At 42.5% G+C, this 24,798-nt stretch overlaps 1 protein-coding gene across 1 annotated transcript in view; it reads left to right on the forward strand.

Moving 5' to 3' along the window:
• Positions 1 to 1,038: 1,038 nt before the first annotated feature.
• tafa3a (TAFA chemokine like family member 3a) overlaps positions 1,039 to 24,798 on the forward strand; it is a 158,693-nt gene continuing 134,933 nt past the window's right edge. Inside the window, exon 1 of the mRNA XM_080785986.1 lies at positions 1,039 to 1,462. The gene's annotated coding sequence lies outside the window, so the exon portion shown is untranslated. The remainder of the gene's footprint in view (positions 1,463 to 24,798) is intronic.

Raw genomic sequence — 24,798 nt, forward strand, 5'->3', positions numbered from 1 at the left:
TATGTGGGAGAGAGTTTTAGAAACAGAGAGGGATAGAGAGAGACACAGACAGACAGTGTGTGTGTGTGTGTGTGTGTGTGTGTGTGTGTGTGTGTGTGTGTGTGTGTGTGTGTGCGTGCGTGCGTGCGTGCGTGCGTGCGTGCGTGCGTGCGTGTGTGCGTGTATGTGTGTGTGTTTATACCTCTCCATAGTTAGGCCATTTCAACACTCCTGTATCGATTATTCCTTCCTTTCATGTCTTTTGCGACAAAAGAGACTGCTTGAGAAATTGCGAGATGAGATAATGCAATTACTTGGTGGAAGCCTTTTCGGACTGGGCACTATTAATGTGTCTGCGCTGCAGTGGATAACCTGAGTGTGTATCCAATGGTCTAATGCGTGTCATAACAGTAACACACCAGTCTAGTACATCATTTTAAGAAACCCCACTGACCCAAAATAGCGACTTGCAGCCACTGCAACCAAACCCACACTATATTGGCCACTTTCCAATTCATGGCTTATGTTCTATTCACCACAATGTCGGAAGAATTAGAAACAGCAAGCTACTACTGCCTTAAAAAAACAATGTGTGTGTGTGTGTGTGTGTGTGTGTGTGTGTGTGTGTGTGTGTGTGTGTGTGTGTGTGTGTGTGTGTGTGTGTGTGTGTGTGTGTGCACAAGAACAAATAAACACAGCAGTATAGCAATTGGGGAAACTTGAAGAGACATTTTGATGCAAACAACAAGCCATTGAGCTCAATATGGAGCACATAATCATCCAGTATTATTATCATCTGAGGGTACATTTAACTGAAGCCTATAGAATTAGAATGTAGGCCTACTGTATACAAATCTCTGCACCTTCCCTCATCATCAGATAACACAGGCATCTATTGTACGCCACATCCACTGGGTGGCGCCAAAACACCGCGGCCAGTGCGCCTTTTCTGATCGCCGGCAGAATGGGTCCCCAATCTCCCATCTTCCCCGCATACATCCATAGGAACTCCCCCCAAATGCTTCTTCCGTGGTTAGTAGCCTGCGAGACGTCGCCAAATTGGCCAATGTCTAATTGCTATCAAGCAGTGGATTGTTTATAATTAATCATTTAGTCATGTTTTAATCCAGAAATGATGGCTGACAATCCGATATGTGTCCCGGTCTTTGCGAATGGGAAGTTGTGAAAAAGAGCTCAGGGACAGGAACTTTGAAAGACTCTTGGTGCGGCGGAGCGGAGCTGGAAGTCCACTGTCCACCGCATCCAGCAGCTGCTTATTGCAGTTTCATTTCACTTCTTTGACTCAGGGATTGTGCGTTTGGAAAAGCTTCTACTCGTCGTACGTTACGCTATGAATTATTGTCGTGGCATGGGCATCTTGAAGCACCGAGGAAATGGCATTTCTTTCAAATAAATCTCTGGTTTTTGACAGTGGGAACAAGAGAAGGACATTTCCTGGGATTAATTGACAGCACATCGACAGGTAGGCTATTTAATTACATCATTGATAGGCAATAATTGAACATTTTGGTTTGAGTCAACGATCATATTAAGTGCACTCTGACGTTACTCCTCCAAACAAATCCATCTACGATTATGGTTGTTTACTAATGATAAATGACACATTTATATAGCCCCCGGATTCCCGGAAGCAAAATTGTATCACTTTATTTTAGGGCTGGTATAAACTAAAGAATAATACAATAAAATAAACAACAGTGATTCTATTTTTGAGCCTATATTCAGACGGAAATATAATGAACACATAGTCCAAATATGCTAGGCTGTATATGTTCCTGCAGTATAGGCTATTCATTTATCTGAATACAATTCCATTTTGCATTTGGCATGACATGCTGCTTTAATTTGGGACCATGAAGCAAGCACGGAGCGCGCTTATAATTGTACCAACTTTCATGCATGTATTTTCATCATTGAACATTTTGTTATCTATAATGTTCAATTAACTTATACTCGACCCGACGGTGTCGCCAAGCGGCACTGCCGTCCCTTGCCAATAATAAAAGTCCAGGTGAAAAGCTGATGATGAGAGAGACACCTATAGCTGCTGCCCTCAGAAAGTATGGCCTGTTTCTATGTCAATGATTATGACAATAGTATAGCCTATATAGTACATACTTTGGCATTTAATCACTACATGGAACTCTTACTGTCGTGTCTGTTCCTTTCTCTGTCTCACTGCATGGCTCTCTCCATGTCCTTTATGTATTCTGTCTGTCTGTCTGTCTGTCTGTCTGTCTGTCTGTCTGTCTGTCTGGGTCTGTCTGTCTGTCTGTCTGTCTGTCTGTCTGTCTGTCTGTCTGGCTGTCTGTCTGGGTCTGTCTGTCTGTCTGTCTGTCTTGTCTGTCTGACTGGCTGGCTGACAATGCAGATAGTCCAACTTTTATTTTATTACACTTTTCTTCCAGGCAATGTGATTCTAAGGTTGGACATAAAAAAAACAATAAGGTAGGTATACAGCCATAATGAACCAGGCACCAAAGCAATGCAAAGCGTCTCTCCCAACAGTATTTAAGCTTTAATACAAACGTATCTGCTGTGAACACTGGGAGTCGAGCTGGAGGAGCTATATGCATTCAGAGTGAGCCAGCCGGGGCCTTTTGGGTGTGAGCTCTCCTCAAAACAAAAATCCCCCAGCTATAAGAAGCTTGTTTATATGACTTTATAAGAAGTGTAATTTATTTGTGGATTATGTTTAGAAAAGACACAGGGATCGGTGCTCTGTGTTAACGACGGCCCCGGGTCTGGTGTTTGTCGTGCAAACCAAATGGCATGCATGCCAACTGTATACGATATTTAGCAACGTGCGCTTGCTTACACACTACTGCGTGTACTCGTACTGTAGTCCACTGGTTCTCAAAAGTGGGTCCCTGAATGGGGACCCATATGGTCCTGGAAAGTGGAAACACATGAACCCTTTTGGCTATATTAAAAAATAGCCGCTCTTGCAAGCTCTGACAGTGCATGCTGATGGGCTTGCGACAAAATGTCGACAAAGCTCTTACAGGGGTTCCTGGCACAAAAAAAAACTTTCAAATTAGGGGTCCGCGGTCAAATACATTATCAATTTGGGGGTGCTATTAAGTTGTTTGAGAAGTTGAACCACTGCTGTATACTCTTCTTTCTCCCTCTCGATGTCCCGTTTCCTATAAGTCTCCACCCTCTGCCCACTTCCTTTTTCTGTTTTTATCTCTGTCTTATCTACTTGTCGTCGCCCCCCCCCCCCCCCCCCCCCTCCCTTCTTTCATCTGCCCTTCATCCGCCTGACAAGTGTTGTGCGGTCAGCTGTTTTTCTCGCTTCTTCTTTTTCCCCCCGCAATTAGTGCTATCATCACATTTCATCCTGCGGAACAGGGAGGAGGATGGTAATAACCTTACGTCTCCTATTGCGTCGGTGATACAATTCCGTGCTGTGATTAATTGGAGTCCCCTCCGAGAGTCAGAGGAGGTGTAGATCTTCTCTTTCACACCCTCTGACAGGCAGCCCATTACAGTGTTTTATAGATCGCATGCAGTCACTACTATAGCCCCCGTGAAGCTGCGCCCGGCCCTCCTCAGCCCCACCACTGTTGTTCTGGGGGCTTTTTTTATTGTGCAGTGTTATTGGTAAGGTATTGCTGACAGGCAAGTGCCAAAGGCCACCCTGGGATTATTGGAGATGGAATGTGTGTGACAGGCTCTACGGTGTGCCACAAGTATAACGCTGGCAACTAAAAGAAAACAGGATGTGTGCACTCGACTCAAGTCTGCGCCAATCGGGGGAAACTTGTAAGAATTGGTTATGAGGCTAAATGCTTTGGCACCGCGTTGCTCCCCATGTGCCCATTAACCCATTCTGACCTGAGATCAGATTCATACGAGGTTTCCACTGGGACACACATTGGTCTGATGAACCCATTCTGACCTGAGATCAGATTCTGAAAAATGTCAGTTGTTCTTCTATTTTTCAAAAATAGCAGACCTACAAGCTCGTAGCGCGCCACTCGGTGGCGCGCTACGAGCTTGTAGATCTGCTATTTTTCAATAGCTAAAGCATAACATGATGCTAACACCAAAATGGGTTCCCGGTCAGAATGGGTTAAAACCCTGGCATTTATAGCCCTGCCAAGTTCAGATTTTGTACCCAAGATGTACTAAGACATTATTACATTATGACCAAATCGCTAACTGCTATAGGGAAAAAGGATCGTTTTCCTCTAGGTGCGTACGGTAACAGAACACCCAGCAACTCCCACAAATCACTTAGTACATTGACATCCTCCACTCAATGGAATGGCAGCATGGAGACACTAAATAGATCCGTTTACAGTTTCACTTGTGTTACTTAAAAGCTCAAAAAGGGGCCGTGTCAGACTCGGTATATACAGCGCTATATAGGACTCAGGAGTGGCTGTTCGTTCGATCCCTGGCAAACCTCCCTCATGCCATGATCTTGTCAAAGTGTCCTTGAGCAAGCTGAACCACACTAACTAACCGCTCGCCAATGAGCAGGCCGGTCGGTGGTGCCTTGCAAAGGTTTCGCCCGTGTGGCATAAATATAGTGTAAAGCTTTTTGCTTTTTGCAACAAACGGCAGAGCTTTGAGGACGGCAGTGTGAACCGAATACGGGATCAGCGAAGGTGCTTGATATGCACAAAGCCATTTACACGGTTTCCCAGGAGGAGGAGAAGAACATTGTGGATAAGACACTCGTGTCACTAGTTTTTTAAAGGCGCAACCTCGGGCTGTATTTGTGTGTTGTTCTCTGCCAGCATGGCTGCTCTGTGCTCTCTCTCTGTCAGATCAATATGTGGGGGAACAGCAAATGCCAGTCTCTGTTTGTGCTGCTCTGATACAAAACAAGTACACTGCTGTGTGTGTACACCTTTTGCTATTTTTCAATAGCTAAAGCATGACATACAGTGCTAACACCAGAATGGGTTACACACAGGAATGCAACGCTTTATGGAAGTTGACCTATAATGACTGTATACACCGTCCATTGCTGTTTTGTAGTGTGGAGTGAAATTTGGAAATACTCCAGTAAAGTAAAAAATAAATACAATGCCTCAAAATTGTATATACTTAAGTACAGTACTCGTAGTTATAGTTACTTTACAATACTGCTGTCTCACATCACTAAGCTGAACATATAAGAAACTGGATGTCTTCTCACTACTACAGTACGGTAGACCTGAGATATTCAGCAACAATACTGTGGTCTTTTTTTGTTTTTGTTTTTTGTGTTTTTTTCACTAAGCTTTCGGGAGGGGAACAGTGAAACATCAACCACCTATACCCATGAGATTACGTGCACCCTTGCTTCAGCAGTAGTCTGTTCACAGCAGTATAGTGATGTGTTTGGGGAAAAGGCACGGTTTGTTACACCTCAAAAATGTGCGGCAGCCGCAAAAGCCGCTGAGGTGAATCTGTCGAGTGTTTAACCCATTCTGAACGGGAACCGATTTTGGTGTCATAGCGTCACGTCGTGCTTTAGCTATTGAAAAATAGCAGATCTACAAGCTCATAGCGAGCTTGTAGGTCTGCTATTTTTGAAAAATCGAAGAACGACTGACATTTTTTAGAATCTGATCTTCAGGTCAGAATGGGTTAATCAGACCATGCAGTGTGTGTCCAGTGGAAACCTCGTATGAATCTGATCTCAGGTCAGAATGGGTTAAGGGGAATTTCTAAAGCCCCCGTGATTAGAATAGAGTGGAAAAGAGCAGTGCCCCGTGATGCTGGTGTGTGCCATGCGTGTGCGTTGGTGGGGGGGGAGTATAACAGCACATGCCATGTTTTATAGATGCCATTTAAAGGAGCATGCCCGAGATAGGGGCGGCCGACTGCAATGAACTGTAACCGCGAACAAAACACCACAAGACAATAAACAAACAAATTGGTTGCCTGGAAGAAGCCAGCGGTGTCCTCACTCCCTCGCTCGCTATGGCCTTCTTGCTGTGCAGGCAGACCCATCCGAGCGGGCGCCACCGCCTTGTTGCTGCGAGAGGAGGTGGCTGCTCCTCTGAGATTAGGCCGCGAAACACAACTCCGTCTCTTGTTTATTTATGCTGATTCACTTGCGTGTGTGTGTGTGTGTGTGTGTGTGTGTGTGTGTGTGTGCGTGCGTGTGTGCATGCATGTGTGACGGAGAAAGACAGAGACATGGCGAAGGAGAGATATAGTTAAACACAATGAGGAATCAGGCTGCGTGTCGTTTCTGCCGGGCTGAATGCCTTAACTCTACGGGAAAGGGACAAAAATACCCTGTGTTCCAAATATGGATCCAATGTTATTTTATAGTCACATACTTTTAATTGGTTTTATATTCATAAAACCCACACAGCACAGAAACCCCACAGACAGACAGACAGACAGACAGACAGACAGACAGGCAGGCAGGCAGGCAGGCAGGCAGGCAGGCAGACAGACAGGCAGGCAGGCAGACAGACAGACAGGCAGGCAGGCAGGCAGGCAGGCAGGCAGGCAGGCAGGCAGACAGACAGACAGACAGACAGACAAGACAGACAAGACAGACAAGACAGACAAGACAGACAGACAGACAGACAGACAGACAGACACATTTTCAACCTCGCGTCCCTATTTTGAGCATTTCCTTGATAGGCAAATAGTTCCACACGTCCCAAACTCTTCTCCCTTCTGGCTCCAAAACTGTGGAATGCACTTCCCATTGCAGTCAGAACTGCAGCATCACTCCCAATCTTCCGCCGTAGTCTGAAAACCCACCTTTTCAGACTCCACCATGGCCCATAGCACTTACCCCACCCCCTTAGATAGCATTTATCTAGACTTAGATAGCATTTGATACAGACTTATAGCATGTTATGTAGACAGCACTATAATTGCATTGTATGTAGTCATAGCACGTCATAGTACATAATAGCATAGTAGTATAGATGTATAGTTTATATGTATAGCTTCATTATATAGATATTCCACTGTTACTTTCTTAGCTTACGCATGTTTCTTGATAAATGTTTTTATGTGATGTATTCCCATGCTTTTTTGTTCTTGCTTAACACTTAGACTGCCGCCATTTATTGATAAATTAGGTCCTAATTCACGCCAGCATTTTTTTAATTTGAGCTCTTATTTTGAAAAGCCACATTTTGCCTCAACCGGAAGTGAGCTCATCTCTGCCAGCTTTACGTTGCCATGACAACCTTTGTTTACATGATCACATCATGCCGGGTACACTATAGACCTCCACAACGTCGGCTCGTGCCGTCAAAGAAACGCTGTTTTGACCAAAAATGCCATCTGGGACAAGGAATAGGAGATACAGGCGATTGAAAGAAACGGATAGAATGGATTCTTATGGCGACGACGAACTAAGATGAACGATCCAATGCTGTGCTAACAACACAGCTAGCTAACCGGCTAACGTAAGTAGCATTATGGCTCGATCGATCAAATGCACTATAAAACAACAATTGCCGAAGGGCTACGGCAATGGCGGCAAGCGTTTTATTAATGAATTGACATTAATCTAAGGCAATGGCGCGGAGGGTGTTAATGTAAATCGCTCTGGATTAAGAGCGTCTGCTAAATGCCTAAATTGTAATTGTAAATTGTTATTCATTTTGAACATATATAGCACATCTACGACGCATCGCACCACGTTGTGAGCCCGTATAGATCGCCTGTTTTTTCTGCTTTTGTTTGCGTGAAGTATAGGCTATAAAACAGGGCATTCATTTGTGGAAAGAAAACAACATAAAAAAAAACATGAAATATGGAGATGCAATGTTTGTGTAAGTGTGTGTGTGTGTGTGTGTGTGTGTGTGTGCCTGTGCGTGCGTGTGTGTGTGCACGTGCATGCGCGCCGTCTGGCAAAGCTAGCTTCATGGGCTTATAAAAACTGTGGTCTCAGCCGCATCCGTTTGTCTGGTCAGTGTACCTGATCAGACTGCAGATGGCTGCCCTGTAGGGCCCGTCACGTACCGCTCATATGATATTGTTAACCCGTTCTGACCTGAGATCAGATTCCAAAAATGTCTTCTACACACCCTGACAGTTTTCCATTCTGACCTAAGATCAGATTCTATAAAAAATGTCTTCTACAACATCCTGACAGTTTTCCATTCTGACCTGAGATCAGATTCCAAAAATGTCTTCTACACCCTGACAGTTTTCCATTCTGACCTGAGATCAGATTCTAAAAATGTCTTCTATGTCAGTCTCAGCTCTTCGACTTTTCAAAAAATAGCAGACATACAAGCTCGTAGCGTGCCACTCGGTGGCGCGCTATGAGCTTGTAGATCTGCTATTTTTGAAATAGCTGAAGCATAACGTAATGCTATAACACCAAAAAGGGGTTCCCGTTCAGAATGGGTTAAGAAGCAAGGCCAGCACAGTGCATCCAGACAGGAAGGGGACCACGAATTGAACATTTTTAAAACTTGAACTCCTTTGAACCAAGAATTGTTGGGCGATAACGTCATCATTTGAAGAAGAAAAAAAAACCTTTATATAAAAAAACGATTAAAATAGTGAAAATGGCCAATCTACGTGAGTCACTACTTTTGTGCGACACCTTTGTTTGGTGTGTAGGTCCTTTGTATAGGACATTCATTTACAACCAACTTGAATTATGGAGGTTTCTATACCTATCAATATATATATACAGCAACGAGCATTACATGATGTCCGCTCATAATTGGAGTCACAAGTGAAATGATCTCTCAGTGTCATGGAGCAGTGTTCCCATGAGACACATTATGGAGACCTAGGGTCAGAGAGCCCGCAACTGCATGGTTATTGGCTTCACCCCCCCCCCCCCCCCCTTCACAGATAATTTAGGAATCCAATCAGAACATAATATCCTGCAGGATTGTTCCTAATGTGCAATAAAATCCTGTACGACGGTGCAGTGGATTGGTTATAGACACCTAACAGGCTTGACCGTATAAGAATAAGAATTAAATAATTGAATCTAAAATTCTAATATCTAAAAGCACGTACTGGGAGTGTCCCATACATGGTAACTTCAGAATGTTATAACGGTCATTTAGCAAATCCAATTCTTCCTCCTCCCATCTTCTGCCTCCTGAGGGAATGTGTGTTTAGGGCTTGAATTGAAGATTCTGACCTTCAAATGTACATCATTTTTGTTTTGATTGTATTGCTGTATTGTTGTATTGTTCTTTCTGCTTTGGCAATGTAAACGCATGTTTTCTCATGCCAATAAATAAAGCCCTTTGAATTGAATTGAATTGCTTGGCATGTACAAAACAAAAGCCACGTAATTCAGTTATAACCAGCTCCCGGTGTGCTTGAACATTTTTGGACCAACCGACCATGTGGAGTGACTCATTCCAGTTGCATGGTCGCAGTCAAATGGAATCGTTTTACACAGTCCAAACTATATGCTCAGATAACTATATGTCAGATAACTCACGAATAGATTTAGCCAATATTTATTATAGAATCAGAATTCAAGTGTGCAGAATAATATATTATCTTGGCGTTCGGCTCAGCTGCAATTTTGTATCCCTGCTCGGCACAATTAAACACACCATCATTAAACATAAAGAGCTAAAAGAGGGAGATAGATATACAATAACAACCCATGATGACCTGACTGAACTAACTAACTCCGCAAGCTATATGTATCGTTTATTTCTCCGGCTATTCAAATTAATTCATAAAGCCTCAAATGGGATTCAAATGGGGTTCCGAAGTCAAATACCTATCCTTTTGGGGGTCCTTGGCATGAAAATGTTGGGGTGCATACTTAGTTTAGACTATAGTCATTGGTTAAGGTTAGGTTTAGGTGTGCTGCCCCGTGGGAGGTTAGGTTTAGGGTGAGGGTTTGAGATAGGTTGTAGATGTAGGACTAATGACTGGTCTAACCAAATGACTAGTCTAAACCAAAAACTGTCTAAACTAAGTACTCATGCACCCGGAAATGTCACCGGGTTGAGATACCAGAGAGGTCCTGCCCCTAGCCTTTGAAATGGTCAAGGAAGACTCAACAACAGTCACAGCAGAGTGGATAAGAGCTTATAGGCAGAGCTTAGGAATCCACTGTTCCGTGGACATGCAGCTCTGACAAACGTCACGCGGCATTCCCTTCCCATCCTTCGAAACGTCACGCGGCATTCCCTTCTTCCCGTCCTTCCCCATTATGCCATTTCGTTTCCTCTCCCACCCACCATTCTCCCCCTCCTCCCCCTCCCTTATCTCACCTTCCCTGCGCCACTTCCTGTTCCTGAACGTACTTACTTCTTCCCATATCTCTCTCTCTCCCCCTCTCTCTCTCTCTCTCTCCCCCCCTCTCTCTCTCTCTCTCTCTCTCTCTCTCTCCATTTGTGCTCAACTAGGGAGTTGCACTCCCAATATGGAGTGCCTTTGCACTGGATTCCCATCAACTCCGTCTCCCGGCTATAGCGGCACAACAGAACTCAATTCTCTAAGCCCTTCTTCACCGTCAGCCATGTGAAAAGTTTGGGGAATTGCTTGATTTAGAGGCGCCCGCCATTTCTATAAACCAGGCAGGCTTCCCTCCCCATGGGAAGAGAGAGCATTCAGTTTGTTGGCCCTGCTTTTTCTGCTTCTTCTTCTTGGTCTTTTGGTGCCCGAGGGTCCTTATTGGCACTGTGCTGTTTCTTACTCTCACAATTTGTCCCATTGCTCCTTCTGTGCTGTTGTGTTAGGCGCCTCATGCACCTCATGTGTGTAATCATTAGAAAGCAATTTAGGCAGAGAATTGCAATTACACAGTTTAACCCATTCTGACCTGAGATCAGATTCATACCAGGTTTCCACTGGACACACACTGGTCTGATGAACCCATTCTGACCTGAGATCAGATTCTAAAAAATGTCAGTCGCTCTTCGATCTTTCAAAAATAGCAGACCTACAAGCTCGTAGCGCGCCACTCGGTGGCGCGCTATGAGCTTGTAGATCTGCTATTTTTCAATAGCTAAAGCATAACATGATGCCAAAACCAAAATGGGTTCCCGTTCAGAATGGGTTAAAAATGTGCCCTGTTTTTCTTCTTCTTGTTATTCTATTGTTGAGAAGGCAAGGGAGAGAGACGTGTTCTGATTATAATTAAACGGAACGGCCGAGGCATTGAAGCCAGCAATTACGTCAAAAGTTCCCTCACCATGGGCACACTGTGGCTTTATTACGGAGCAGTAGAGCATTGAGATGAAGTGTTGTCACTTGGCATAATGATGCTTTCACCATCTCACTGACCCCGGCGATCACACAAAACAATGAACTGGGCAGAAGATATCCTTTTTACTCGACGCAGAGAAACTGGCTCAGTTGTTCTTCATCATTACATCGGATCATATATCACCCATTCTTGAGATAAGGGACAAAACTTTTTTCAAACTGGATTTTTTTTTTTTTTAAGATACATTCAAATCAAATAGATGTATTTGTAGACACAGGTCTCAACTACCAATCTTGAGAAGGAACAGGTTTTTCGCATAACATTTATTTCTAAAATGGGACATTTATGCACTTAATACCTGATTCATGTCAACTCCGTCAGAGACACTAAAATCCCTTTTAATTGAATTTTATCATTTCAACAATAATATAAAGTCCTCAGTTATCTTATAATGGCTTTCAGTAATCAAGTTAAGTAATACAAATCTTTTAATATTATTTTGTTCCAATATCACACTATTATGAAATATCCAATTTCTCAAAACCGTCATTTCAACCTTTATTTTCAATATTATAACATGAAAACCATGTAAAAAAAAAAAAAATCATCATTACGTATCATTTCAGTTGGTGTTTCAATACATAAGCACAAAAGATTTGACAGCGAATTTTCTATTTCTTTGGAAATTAACAAAAACATCACGGGACGAACGTCTGACGGAGTTGACGAACATCTGACGGAGTTGACAAGTTTAACTGATTTAGGTTCTAGACCACCTAGGATCTTGATTCTGGTGACTAATCCCACATTTTCAAGGATGAGGAATACAGTGGTACTATTTAGATTTGCCCTGTGAACATGGCAGCCATTTTTCAAAATGGCCGCCAACTTTCTGTTATTTCCCAATAACTCAAGTTCTACACCACCTAGGATCTTGATTCTGGTGACTAATCATACATTTTCAAGGATGTGGGATACATTGGTACTATTTAGATTTGTCCTGTGACCATGGTAGACATTTTTCAAAATGGCCGCCAACTTTCTGTTATTTCCCAATAACTCAAGTTCTACACCACCTAGGATCTTGATTCTGGTGACTAATCATACATTTTCAAGGGTGAGGAATACAGTTGTACTATTTAGATTTATCCTGTGACCATGGATGGTAGACATTTTCAAAAATGGTGGACCTGCTATTATTTTACCAATTTACTCAGGGAATATTATCAGAATAATATAAAATCTGTGAATACATTTCTTACCAAGAATTTTCCTCACCAATGTTTGTAAAGGTGTCTACTAACATATCCCACATTGGTTTCTATTTGACCACCCTAGGGGCATGTTTGACAGCTGCTGGAAGTTGGGTACCATCAACAACCAATATAAGGCTAAATGTTCTAAATTTCATTATGCTTTAAGTAGCATGTGGCATGTCAAACTAGGGGCTTTTCATGATTCTGGATCCATTCCAAGCATTAGTTTTGCACAAAAAACACTACGTTGGCTAAAAACGGCCATAGCCATCATCACAGATGTGATGAGGTCAGCACATTTGGGCAAGTGGCTATGGCCAAACTAGGGGGTCTATGGCCAAACTAGGGGTCAAACTCCTTGGGCTAAATTTGGTGAGGTGAGCAGTGAACAGTGAGCGAAAGACTGAAGACAGAAGATTTGGCTTCAGGACCATCAGGCAGGATGTGCAGACACTGAAGGCATCAGTGTCTTTCTCTGTGTCCCCAGCATGTCAACCAAAGCAATGTTACCAAATCAAAGGAGCCTTCACCTCATGTCACCTGGGGCTGGGTGAGCAATCGTATCCTGTATCTAAACTCACAACTAAATACAGACACTTGGCCAGACTGCCGTTTGAAAGGGTCAAACCCCTCATCCTGATTGGGGAAGACCACCCCACCTAATCACACCAACCGAACAAGTGAGGTTGGGGCCTCCAGGTGGGCCAGCAGCCATCTGCACAATACTGGGCTGGACCCTGCAGGAAAGCAATCTCCAGCCAAGACAATGTAAGTTGACTATAACAGAGCCCCAGAACACAGAGCTCAGGAGAAGGATGGAGAAACACTGGCAGGAGGCCACCAAGATACAATGCCCCAGAGACCCAGAGTGTGCCACCACTGGCAGTAAGGAGATCAACTGCTGCAGCAAAGATGTCATGAAAGGCAAGTCTCCACCAAAAAAAACCCTGAACCTAATCGGGGTGTCAAGAGACCAAAGTTTCTCCCCCACAGTTCCCTGCAGTGGCCAGTGAAGTCAAACTGTGCATCTGTACCTGAAAGGGGCAAGTCAAAGGCCAGAAAGCCCACCTCCTTTTAATGTCCTGTCAGTAGAAACTCAACCTGCACCTGAAATAAGCCCTTACCTCTCCCAGAGAAAGTTCATCCTTGAAAATGTAATGATTAGTCGCCAGAATCAAGATCCTTGGTGGTCTAAAACTTGAGTTATTGGTAAAATAACAGCAGGTTGGTGGTCATTTTGAAAAACAATGGCTGCCATGGTCACAGGACAAATCTAAATAGTACCACTGTATTTCTCATCTTTTAAAATGTATGATTAGTCGCCAAAATCAAGATCCTAGGTGGTCTAAAACTTGAGTTATTGTAAAATAACAGCAGGTGGCGGCCATTTTGAAAAAAAAAAGGCTGCTATGGTCACAGGACAAATCTAAATATTACCAATGTACCCCACATCCTTGAAAATGTATGATTAGTCACCAGAATCAAGATCCTAGGTGGTGTAGAACTTGAGTTATTGTAAAATAACAGCAGGTGGCGGCCATTTTGAAAAATGGCTGCCATGGTCACAGGGAAAGTCTAAATTGTACCACTGTATCCCTCATCCTTGAAAATGAGGTCTTAGTCACCAGAATCAAGATCCTAGGTGGTGTAGAACTTGAGTTATTGTAAAATAACATCAGGTGGCGGCTCTTTTGTAATATGGCTGCCATGGTCACCACGAGACAAATCTGTGATGGCCCCATAGCCAAAAATGTTCCTTAAGGCATGCTCTAACTGTGTGCCAAATTAGAATACTGCCCATTATTCAAAAACAATAATTTTATTGTTTTAGGAACACTTTTGTCAACTCCGTCAGATACACGTCAACTCCGTCAGACACAAAATCTGACGGAGTTGACGTCTGACGGAGTTGACAAAATGGCATTTGTTTTCATCTTAACCCTCTTTAGTACAATGTAGCCATTTTGTTTTTGCTTAATTTTGTTAGCTAAACCTAACCCCTAAACTAAAATAATAAACATTATTTTGGAATTCTTAACAAAGATCATAAAAATGTGCAGACGGAGTTGACATGTAAAAGCTGTGACCACATTGTTATCAACATTGTTTGTTTAAAATATCAAACAATTGAATGCTTGTCAGACCAGGTACTCCACTGTTGCAACAAATATAAATGGGACTTGGAAAAGGAGTCTTCAGGCTAAATCTGTCGACAATATTTTCTGATTAATTTAAGACTTTTAAAAAAACCTGACGGAGTTGACGGAGACGTGGGACGAACATTTGATATGAGATATTTAATATATTTAATATATAAAATTAACTGTGTATATTATTTGCTATGTTGTTGACAATCTACTTTAATTTAGTTTGTATATTTATGTGATTGTGACAGTATTAGACACTTTTTTGGCAGTTTGAAATTGTGGCCACTTGCTGGGGACAGGCTAAATACAGGCCTTTTTGGGTACAGGGCCTGCTTTTAACTAATTCAGATGGAATATGAAAACAATTATAATGAAATTAAGGGCATAATAATACACAACTGTATTACACTTAACTTTGCAAGTGCTTTTATTTTTATGAATTAATTTATTTTTTACATAAAATAAGGCTCTTATGTGTGGGACATGTTTTTTCCACTTTTGTCCCTCATCTCAAGAATGAGTGATATATGCCTTCACAGAAGGGCCCAGGAGACTTCAAAGAAGGCTCCCATCTTCAAAGGAATATGTATACCCCCCCCCCCCATGTCATTCCAACATATTGTTGCAGCAACCAAGCATTTGAGCCTTGATCTGATGCTCGAGATGGGAATGAGAAACAAAACTCACATGATAAAAAGTAGCTCAAGGGTACGCAGGGTACACTCTCTCTCACTTTGATCCGTTCACTCACTGTCTTGTCTCTCATGTATGCCGCGAAACTCGTACTAAAAATACTTGCACGACGAAGTATATACTTTAAATTAACGCTTCAATTACGTCGACAGTGTACTACTTAAGATTAGTATAGGAGATGCGTCAGACGTCAGATTAATCATTTGTCAGGGTGACTCAAAGAGAACGTTTTATGTGTTCTGTATTTTTACATCTCTCACTACATTGTTTTAAATTAACCATCAAAGGGCAATATTGATCACATAGCGCTTCAAAAGCTTCCTTTCAAGACATTCTAATTTAGCCGGCAATATCTTGCTACAAATAATAGATGAGGTCTGGTAATTACTGTTTTTTACCGTTTCTCGTTCTGCTTCTTCCTTTTTGTTACTGTCTTTGTAACGGCTACTTTATTCTACAAGGAGGCTCGTCTCTTTGCTCCGGGAAATGTCTGATTTTGATATTCTTTTTTCAGACCATGAGAGACAGCCAGGTTTATTTTATATATAGCATCAATTGTCGGATACAAGGCAGAATTATCAAGCTTGAGGATGGAAAATAATTCTGTTCGAGCTCTCCGTGTCACACACGCGCGCGCGCGCACACACACACACACACACACACACACACACACACACACACAGTCACACAGTCACACACACGCACACACTCATGGACGCACGCACACACACGCATGCGCACACACACACGCACGCACGCACACACGCACACACAAAGGGGTCACTCTGACACCACTCCACTACACGCACTTCTCAGCAAGTGTGTGAGCGAGGTGACTAATTTCTCTTGGGCTTTGGGCTTGGGAGCGAGAGAGGGTGAAAAGGAGAAAATGAAAGCGGCGGAGAGGCAGAGGTCCTCTAAAAGCTTAGACTTAGAGGAAGCATCATGCCCACATTGAAGGAGTCCTAGTCTATACCTCACTGGTTCCCCACACTGGGTCGGGTACCCATTTGTGGGTCGCAGACAGCTTCTTTTGGGTCCCTGTATTATGTTTGCTATACATTTTGTTTGTAATTATTGATATTTTAAAAACATTTTCCAAAAAAACCGTCCCCATACATTGGAAACCAAGCGAAATCCAGTGAAAATAGCGGTGCGAAGCGACGCGTTGTGAACTTGTAGATCTTGCTATTTTCACAAGTTTGCGTCTCCCCGGGGGCAAACATCAAAATTCTCTCTTTTGGAGACTCACACAGGCTAAAACAGTTTGGCAACCACTGCTCTATACCTCCTCTCATCTCCACTGTCACACCATCGCGGTCCAGTGTGCAACCCCACCGGCCTGCTGCTATGTCCTCTGGGACTGTGATCACTGTTTACTCTGTTGTATCAGGCACTAGATTAATAACTGTGCACTGCTGTAACGGTGCGACTCAGGAGATGTATAGGACCCAAATGCAGACACAGAGCAGGTCAAATGTATGTGATTTATTCTCCAAAAACACAGGAACACAAGAGAACGCAGGAGAATACAAGAACACTATAGGAGAACATAACATTTAAGACCTGGCAGGGAACACAGGGAACCGAGGGTTTAAATAGACACAGGATAACAATACACAGGTGAACAGAACTAATAATCAACGCAGGGATTGGCTGGGAGACTAACAGGAGGACACAGGTGGGGAAAACTAGTAAAGGTGAGACAAGACAGGAAACAGTAACTAGGGAAAAAAGGAAGCACTAGGACATCACAACAAAATAAAAGGTATTCAACAGACAGAATCGTGACAACTGCTCCCATCGGTGAGGATAAGAAGGCCTGTGGAGGCCAGAAAATACATTATCCGGACCGAAATCGGGAAATGCTATAAGTATACCGACGCAATCTTGCTCAGGTTAATCGGGTTTTAAAATATAATATTTTAATCGAGAAGTAGGTTTTTCTTTTAAATATAATTTCTTGTATCAACCAATAGACACGAAAACAGATAGATTATTGAAAAAGAAAATAGATTTTTTTTTATATATTTTTTATATACCAAATTGATTTGTCAGCTGATTAAGCACTTATAGTACATTGCTGTACAAAATGGTGGGATGGAATCGCAGAACACCTTGATGGTGATGTGTTGTGCCGAGTGGGAAGGGAATTCAGCCAGATACAAATATAAACATCTGTCTGTCTGTCTGTCTGTCTGTCTGTCTGTGTTAAAATGTAATCTCTGTAACTATCTATGTGTCTGTCTGTCTGTCTGACTCTGCGCCCTTCTTTATGCCCAAGTATGGCAATATATCCCTCATGCCACCAATAATTATGACATCAAAGTACTGATGTCACATTATACTGGTCTGGAACTCCTTTCAGACGGGGGCTCATTGTGGGGTCCTTTGTTGAGAACCAGTGCACTCCTCCATTGCACTCACTGATTTGAATAATCACACATTATGTATCAGTAATTAACTGCCTCGTGACGCATCATTACATCTCTAGTAAAAACCAGTCGAAACAAGGAATTATCTTGTCCCAAATCCAAGAGGCAAATTATGCTGAATATAAAAATGCTGAAATCCTTTTTTGGCTTTGAATATATCATTCGATTTGTTACTTGTTACCATATCTCCCCTTCCAGTGCACACAGCAGCCAATTCTCAGTGTTGGCTATTGGGGTAGAAGTTCATCAAGATGACTCCAATAATATGCATTTTGAGAGGATGCTTTAACCCTAATGGATATCTGTTCCCCAATGAAATTACATGCAATCAATGGATGACACAATTAGAGAGAGGAAAGAGTAGCTTCACGCCGGTATCATGTTCAAGACATATCATGTCAAAATGGCCGCAGGACTCGTTAGGACGTCTTGTTATTAGTTATTACAAACTGCAGGCATGCGACCAATGAATATATTTACCCTGTGTGTGTGTGTGTGTGTGAGTATCAGAGTAAAATACTCCCTTTCAACGTTTTTAAAGCCCTCAGGTTTTTTGAGGTGCAATTAACCACAGAGGATAGTGTGTAAATATAAAACTCTGTCGCCACTGCTGTGAAAGGAGCACAGTCACCATGAAACTATGTCAGTAGCAGCGCTATAGTACAATAATGTATGGTTAGCAGACTATGCAATTTATGCATGAATGCTTTTTGGATGGCGTCCCTGCAGGGAATATTCGCTCGGGACACAGTGGCATGGAACGTTGTTCTGTATGGAAAAGGCTTTTGTTTAGGAAGGTGGTGGTCACCACAGATGCCAGTTTGCAAGGCTATAGGAGGCGCCACACATGTTGGCACAGGATGGCAAGCAGGCTCTCTGGGACGCCAGTCTGGGGTATAATAAGAGAACAATACATGTTCTGGAGCTCCTGCGGCTGCATGTGTGCTCTGACGCAACAACAAGCATGTTATCCTGTTTCTTTCCAGGAACACCACCGTTTAATGTCCTGGTCAAAACAGACAAACACACACAACACTGGTGACATAATATATCAACCGACAAAAGGGAGGCTGAAGACTTATTGTTTATAGGAGCAGTCTGCAATTGAACCCACTGGAGCTTAATCGCTGCTGGTTGCTCCATTGTTGCGGTGGTGGTGCTGCTGCTGGCACCTGATTGTCACGGTATGCCGTATGTCATTCATTGTTCCAACCAACCCTTTATTCCCGACGTCCCCATTGGTCCGACTGGCCCCCATTACTAAAACTAACCGCAACGCGGAAGCTGCGGCAACAGATCATTCCATGAATGACACATAATACTACTATGTTCTAGAATCTAGATAATGTCCACAAAAGCCAGTATTACATTTAAGAAGGCTTGCCCTATACTCTATAGCCTTCAGAATTCATTGATTCTCCACTCCAGTCGAGGCATTACATTAGCTAATTCATGCCTGGAAGCAGATTACCAGAGCTTGTTTAGTGTCGTTGATAACCAGGATGATAGTTCCTTGAGCAGCTTTATAGTCATGTACTAACCCATTCTGACCTGAGATCAGATTCATATAGAGGTTTCCACTGGACACACACTGGTCTGATTAACCCATTCTGACCTGAGATCAGATTCTCAAAAATGTCAGTCGTTCTTCGATTTTTCAAAAATAGCAGACCTATACAAGCTCGTAGCGCGCCACTCGGTGGCGCGCTATGAGCTATTTTTCAATAGCTAAAGCATAACATGATGCTAACAGCAAAATGGGTTCCCGTTCAGAATGGGCTAATATTCGGCAGTCGGGCAGTTCTTCAACATATAAATAATGTTAGAACATAATAGAATGTGATTGGAAAACAAGATTTTCATTAGAGTGGAACTTTAAATGGAGGAGCTGTAGTAGGACATATTTTTGTTTTTGAATCCATTTCAGAAGTGGCAAAGTATAAAGACAGGATTCAATAGTATTGCATTGTTGATGATGGAACACTCCACTATATAGCTTCACAATCTCTGTGACACAAAGAATAAAATTCACCTACGGTATAATTGGAAAATTTGTCATTTGCACTGCAGTGCATTGTTCTTGAAGTGCCAAAAAAATGGAAGGGCATATGGAAACAAGACTTTATACTTGTGCTGGGAACAAGCTTATACCATGAGTTTTCTTCATTGGAGCACATATTCTCAACACATAGATTGGAGTTTTATAATTGCATGCCATGCCATATGCCTGCATGTCGCTTTACTTTACACATTCAGATTTAGCAGTCAAAATAAATAACTGCGCTGTAAAAATCCGAAGCTGTAATTTTCCATAGAGTTTAATTAAAATGCTGTGTGCATTGTCTTTCCATAATTAACATGCCTTCGCTTGTATAAATAATAATGTAAATACATGGACTATACTTCCGCATGCTGTACAACACAATGATTCGTCTCCACGGCTTGACTAACCCATTTTGGGCAGGAACCCATTTTGGTGTTAGCATCATGTCGTGCTTTAGCTATTTAAAAATAGCAGATCTACAAGCTCATAGCGCGCCACCGAGTGGCACGTTACGAGCTTGTAGGTCTGCTGTTTTTGAAAGATCGAAGAGCGACTGACATAGAAGACATTTTTAGAATCTGATCTCAGGTCAGAATGAAAACTGTCAGGATGTATAGAAGACATTTTTAGAATCTGATCTCAGGTCAGAATGGGCTAAGTCCACAGCAGCATGAGGTCCTCTGCAGTTTGCGCTGCGCAAAGCCCCCCCGTGGGGTCGGTCAGTCGGTGACAACGCTTCAAATTTATTTGAATTGGAGGGATGAAAGAGCGAAAAAGATCAAAAGCTTATTTCTCTCCCATTGATGTAAAAAAAATGATATCACGATGATAGCTCCTAATGAAAGGGTATATCGGAGACTAGATTCCAGTATGGGCATGTGTTGAGAGACGGTTGATAGTAATTGCAGAAGATTTTCTGTGGCCACCCTTGATCTCCTTTCATTCCGCTTCTGTGAGCAACAAATTGACTTGATGCATGGGGGACAAAAAAATGTGGAAACATGCTTGATCAAAATGTATAAAAAGCTGTGTTAAAGGGATATTTCACTTTTTTTTAAAAAATCATCTATACTCAGGCTTATATGAACACGTCCCAGACAGTTTCCATGCTGCTCGATTCACTATTTTGATATTTGATATTCCTTTTAGCTCCCCCGCCTACACTCCATTGTAAATCCAAACTCCATTTTAACCATGATAGATTCATCGAAAACACTTTTTCTGGTGACTGATACTGCCCTCCTAAATCATGAGGTGTCAGTGTTTTATATATATATATATAAAAAGCTGCATGACTGCATCAACAATGCGAATTCCGAACACAACGTTTTAAAGTTGCTGTTGCAGATGTAAAAAGAATACAGATTCGGCAACTTCATAGCATAATTTACCCCCTAAAACATATAAGTCGTTTAACAAACACGCTGTCAGAGTTTATAAAATCCAGAATCCAGGCCCTGTTCGGCTATCACTGCTGGATCGGGACACACACGCATAGCTCCGACGCGCCAAAGGTCCGACATGCGGTCGAACATGCGCCGCATGCTCCCGTGCTTTGCGGTTATGGTTAGGTTAAGGGTTTGAGGTCGGACCAATAGTATGTCGGGAAACTGATCCGTTCGACACACCGGAGCTCCTGGACGATGGGAGCACGACCTCCTGCTATACGAGCGTGTCGCTGTTTTGAAAAATACGGACATTTTATTTTGCCGTTTATCACCCTGAAAAGGCAAGCTATGGTGTTGAACCAATCAGAACATCGCATCCCTCCAGGCTATGGGACGTACGGAGCTCTGCTACGTTGCGTGATGCGCCGCGCACACATGCAGATCTGTTTGTAAACAACACACATGGCAGATCTGTTTGTAAACAACACACATGGCAGATCTGTTTGTAAACAACACACATGGCAGATCTGTTTGTAAACAACACACATGGCAGATCTGTTTGTAAACAACACACATGCAGATCTGTTTGTAAACAACACACATGCAGATCTGTTTGTAAACAACACACATGGCAGATCTGTTTGTAAACAACACACATGCAGATCTGTTTGTAAACAACACACATGCAGATCTGTTTGTAAACAGCACACACTGCAGATCTGTTTGTAAACAGCACACATGCAGATCTGTTTGTAAACAGCACACATGCAGATCTCTTTGTAAACAGCACACATGCAGATCTGTTTGTAAACAACACACATGCAGATCTGTTTGTAAACAACACACATGGCAGATCTGTTTGTAAACAACACACATGCATATCTGTTTGTAAACAACACACATGCAGGGGCCTATTTCACGAATCTTGGATTAACAAATCCAGGATATAGGCCAAAGCGAGGCTTTTTAAATCCTGATGATCTTTACAGCCTGGTTTATTCCGTTCCACTAAAGCCAAGCGAGGCTCAGAATTGGCGGATTTGGCGAGCCGGGCTCAGCAAGCCTCGCTTACAAGCGCGTGCACGCATTCCTTGAAAAGCCATGATGCCGATCATAGATTTCTTGAGCGAGACCAATCATGAGCGAGGCGAGCAAATCTGCAGGGAGAGCTGCGGCTTTCACCGTTGAGGAGCAAGAAAATCTTATGATATACTACGAGGAAGCCAAGGAAATAATTAAAAAAAGGGAAATACAAGCGCCATTAACAAGGCGAGGGAGAGAGCGTGGCAAAATATTGCCGACAGATTGAACGCGTAAATTGTAAAGCATATTATATATACTAGTCCTTACCCGTTCTGAATATATGAACAGCAAATATATATATAGTAAATATATATATATATATATATATATATATAATATTAGTGGTCCATGACATGAAAATGTTTGAGAACCACTGCTCTGAAAGAACATTGGAGAATGATGTTTGACAGTCAGCTATATTGTTGCTTATTGTAGATTTATTTTCGGATTTTCTGACTTAATCTGGCCTGTTAACATTTTCATAGACCTGGTTGCTTGTTTCCCTCTCAGTCAATGTGGCAACCCTGGTGATTGCCCAACACTGTTGTGGTTCCTATGCTAATGTAGCTTAGCAACAGCTGTAAGCAGTAAGCAGTAAGCTGCTGTGGTTTAAAAGTTTAAAAGTATTTTGCGCAATTTATGTCCCTGAATGTATGGATATGGACTTATCGCTGCCTCTTTCTTTAGTAGAAGTGTTGACAGTTTAGCGTGCCTCTCACACGCGCGCGCACATTTAGTACATAAATCGTCTGGAAACGTCATAAGCATTGGAACCGAGAGGTGCCTTCTACGTCTGTGGACGTCCTAGCGACGTCCAAACGACACGGGGCGAGATAAGAATATTCAGAATTATTCCTATTTTTTTTTTTTTTGGCATTTCGCTTTTCGCTTGCCGTATGCTAACGCTCTGTGCAACTATTAGCTTGTCATTGACTCCCATGTTAGCGCGGTGGAAAGAATGACTCGTATCTCCTCATCCAGGGCGCTCTCCGTGGTGATAAATGGTTCGATATGCTGGCGCTTCATTTCTGCTCCTCATCCGTCTCTCCCACAAAATATGAACGCTTTTTGGAGCGTATATAAATATATTAAGATGATCAGAGATTGTGAGGTCACTTTGTGTCCGCGCGCGCGCGCGCGCACACACACACACACACACACACACACACACACACACACACACACACACACACCGCCTCCTGGCCTGAGGGGGTTGGAGTGATGTAAAAACAATATTTGAACAGTGAAATACATCGGTAAAATCGGTAAAAAGTAGGCTAGGTTCATTGTGGGAGCGTGCAGATTTAGTTTTGCATGGAGAAATGTGCGCCAATAGTGTGGCTCGGTGGGAGATAGACGACAACGGCTGTGCTGTTTTATGTATTAGGAGACACACACACACGCGGCGCCAAATTGTATAGGGCACATTTTGTTGTGTTGCAGCGGTAGCTAGAGGAAGCATGCCAGTGGGGTAACGGTGAGAACGGTGGCCTGTGATGCAGGTGTCGCTAAGGGACGCAGGTGTGTGAGGGTGCGAGGTTAATGGGTGAAATGGGAAAAAGGGCTCCGTTAAGACCTCCATATGATTATGGTCCATGCCTGTGTGAAAAGTGGGAGTGATTCGTGCAGTTAATGATGAGATAAAGCCCTGTCAGTGACATTATTTCATTCAGACATTCGGTGAATTATTATAAGGATAGGCCTATAGTCGAAGTCCATAAATATATAATTCAGTGAACCTATAGCTCCGAGTTGTGGAGGGTGAGCTATAGTTCCAAACGAGCTTAAACTTTAAGGGCACTTTCTCGAAATAGCGCACTGAGCTCATTTGTGCAATGCAAACGCCAAACTAATAGGCGAGTGCGCTCCGGATTCGGTACGGTATGGAATTATATCCTACTAATCTACTGTATTGTGCGCCATGAAATGTTACATTACATTAAGTCTGTCTGTCTATCTGTCTGCATGCACTGTAGTGTCACGATTGCATGGCATGGCAATACCGATTTTTCTGAATGTATTATTCCATCATAATTTGAGCCTATGTCTCAAATTTGAAAGCACTATATTTCTAAAACTATGAAACATTTCAAAGATTCCTTTGGCACACATGTCCACCGTAGGATGAACCTAAATAGGTTTGAATGGGGTTTCTAGGTGTAAGTATGTAGGACTATGGGTGAAACGTTATAATGGTAATATGTTGTAAAACAATGAGTAATGGTAATATTTAGTGGTTTTCACTTTTACAAAAATAAATAAATAATAATAATTCTTGTTAACCGTGCACTTGCACGACAGCAAACCTATTCATGGGGAACATTCACCAAAAGCAGCTGATCTACAAGCTCACAAGCTGTCATGATGTTGTGCAGCCTATATATTTTGGTTATTTGATTTTATATAGTGCTTAAATTAGTCCTTTAATGCAGACCGATACAAATAAGGCAACATAAACCCATAATAATTGAATAAATCTGGAAAACATCATTGGTTTGTGATCAGTTTGACTGCTTAATGAACAGTAAAGACATCAGGATTAGGTTAAACCTGGCTGTTAGCCTGGTCCGGAGCAGGCTAAGTCCAAAGCATAAGTTCCCATGGTAACTTATGTAGCATCCCTT

The sequence above is a fragment of the Protomyctophum bolini genome (genome assembly GCF_963924005.1).
Source record: "Protomyctophum bolini genome assembly, chromosome: 2".
In the NCBI taxonomy this organism is placed as follows: Eukaryota; Metazoa; Chordata; class Actinopteri; order Myctophiformes; family Myctophidae; genus Protomyctophum; species Protomyctophum bolini.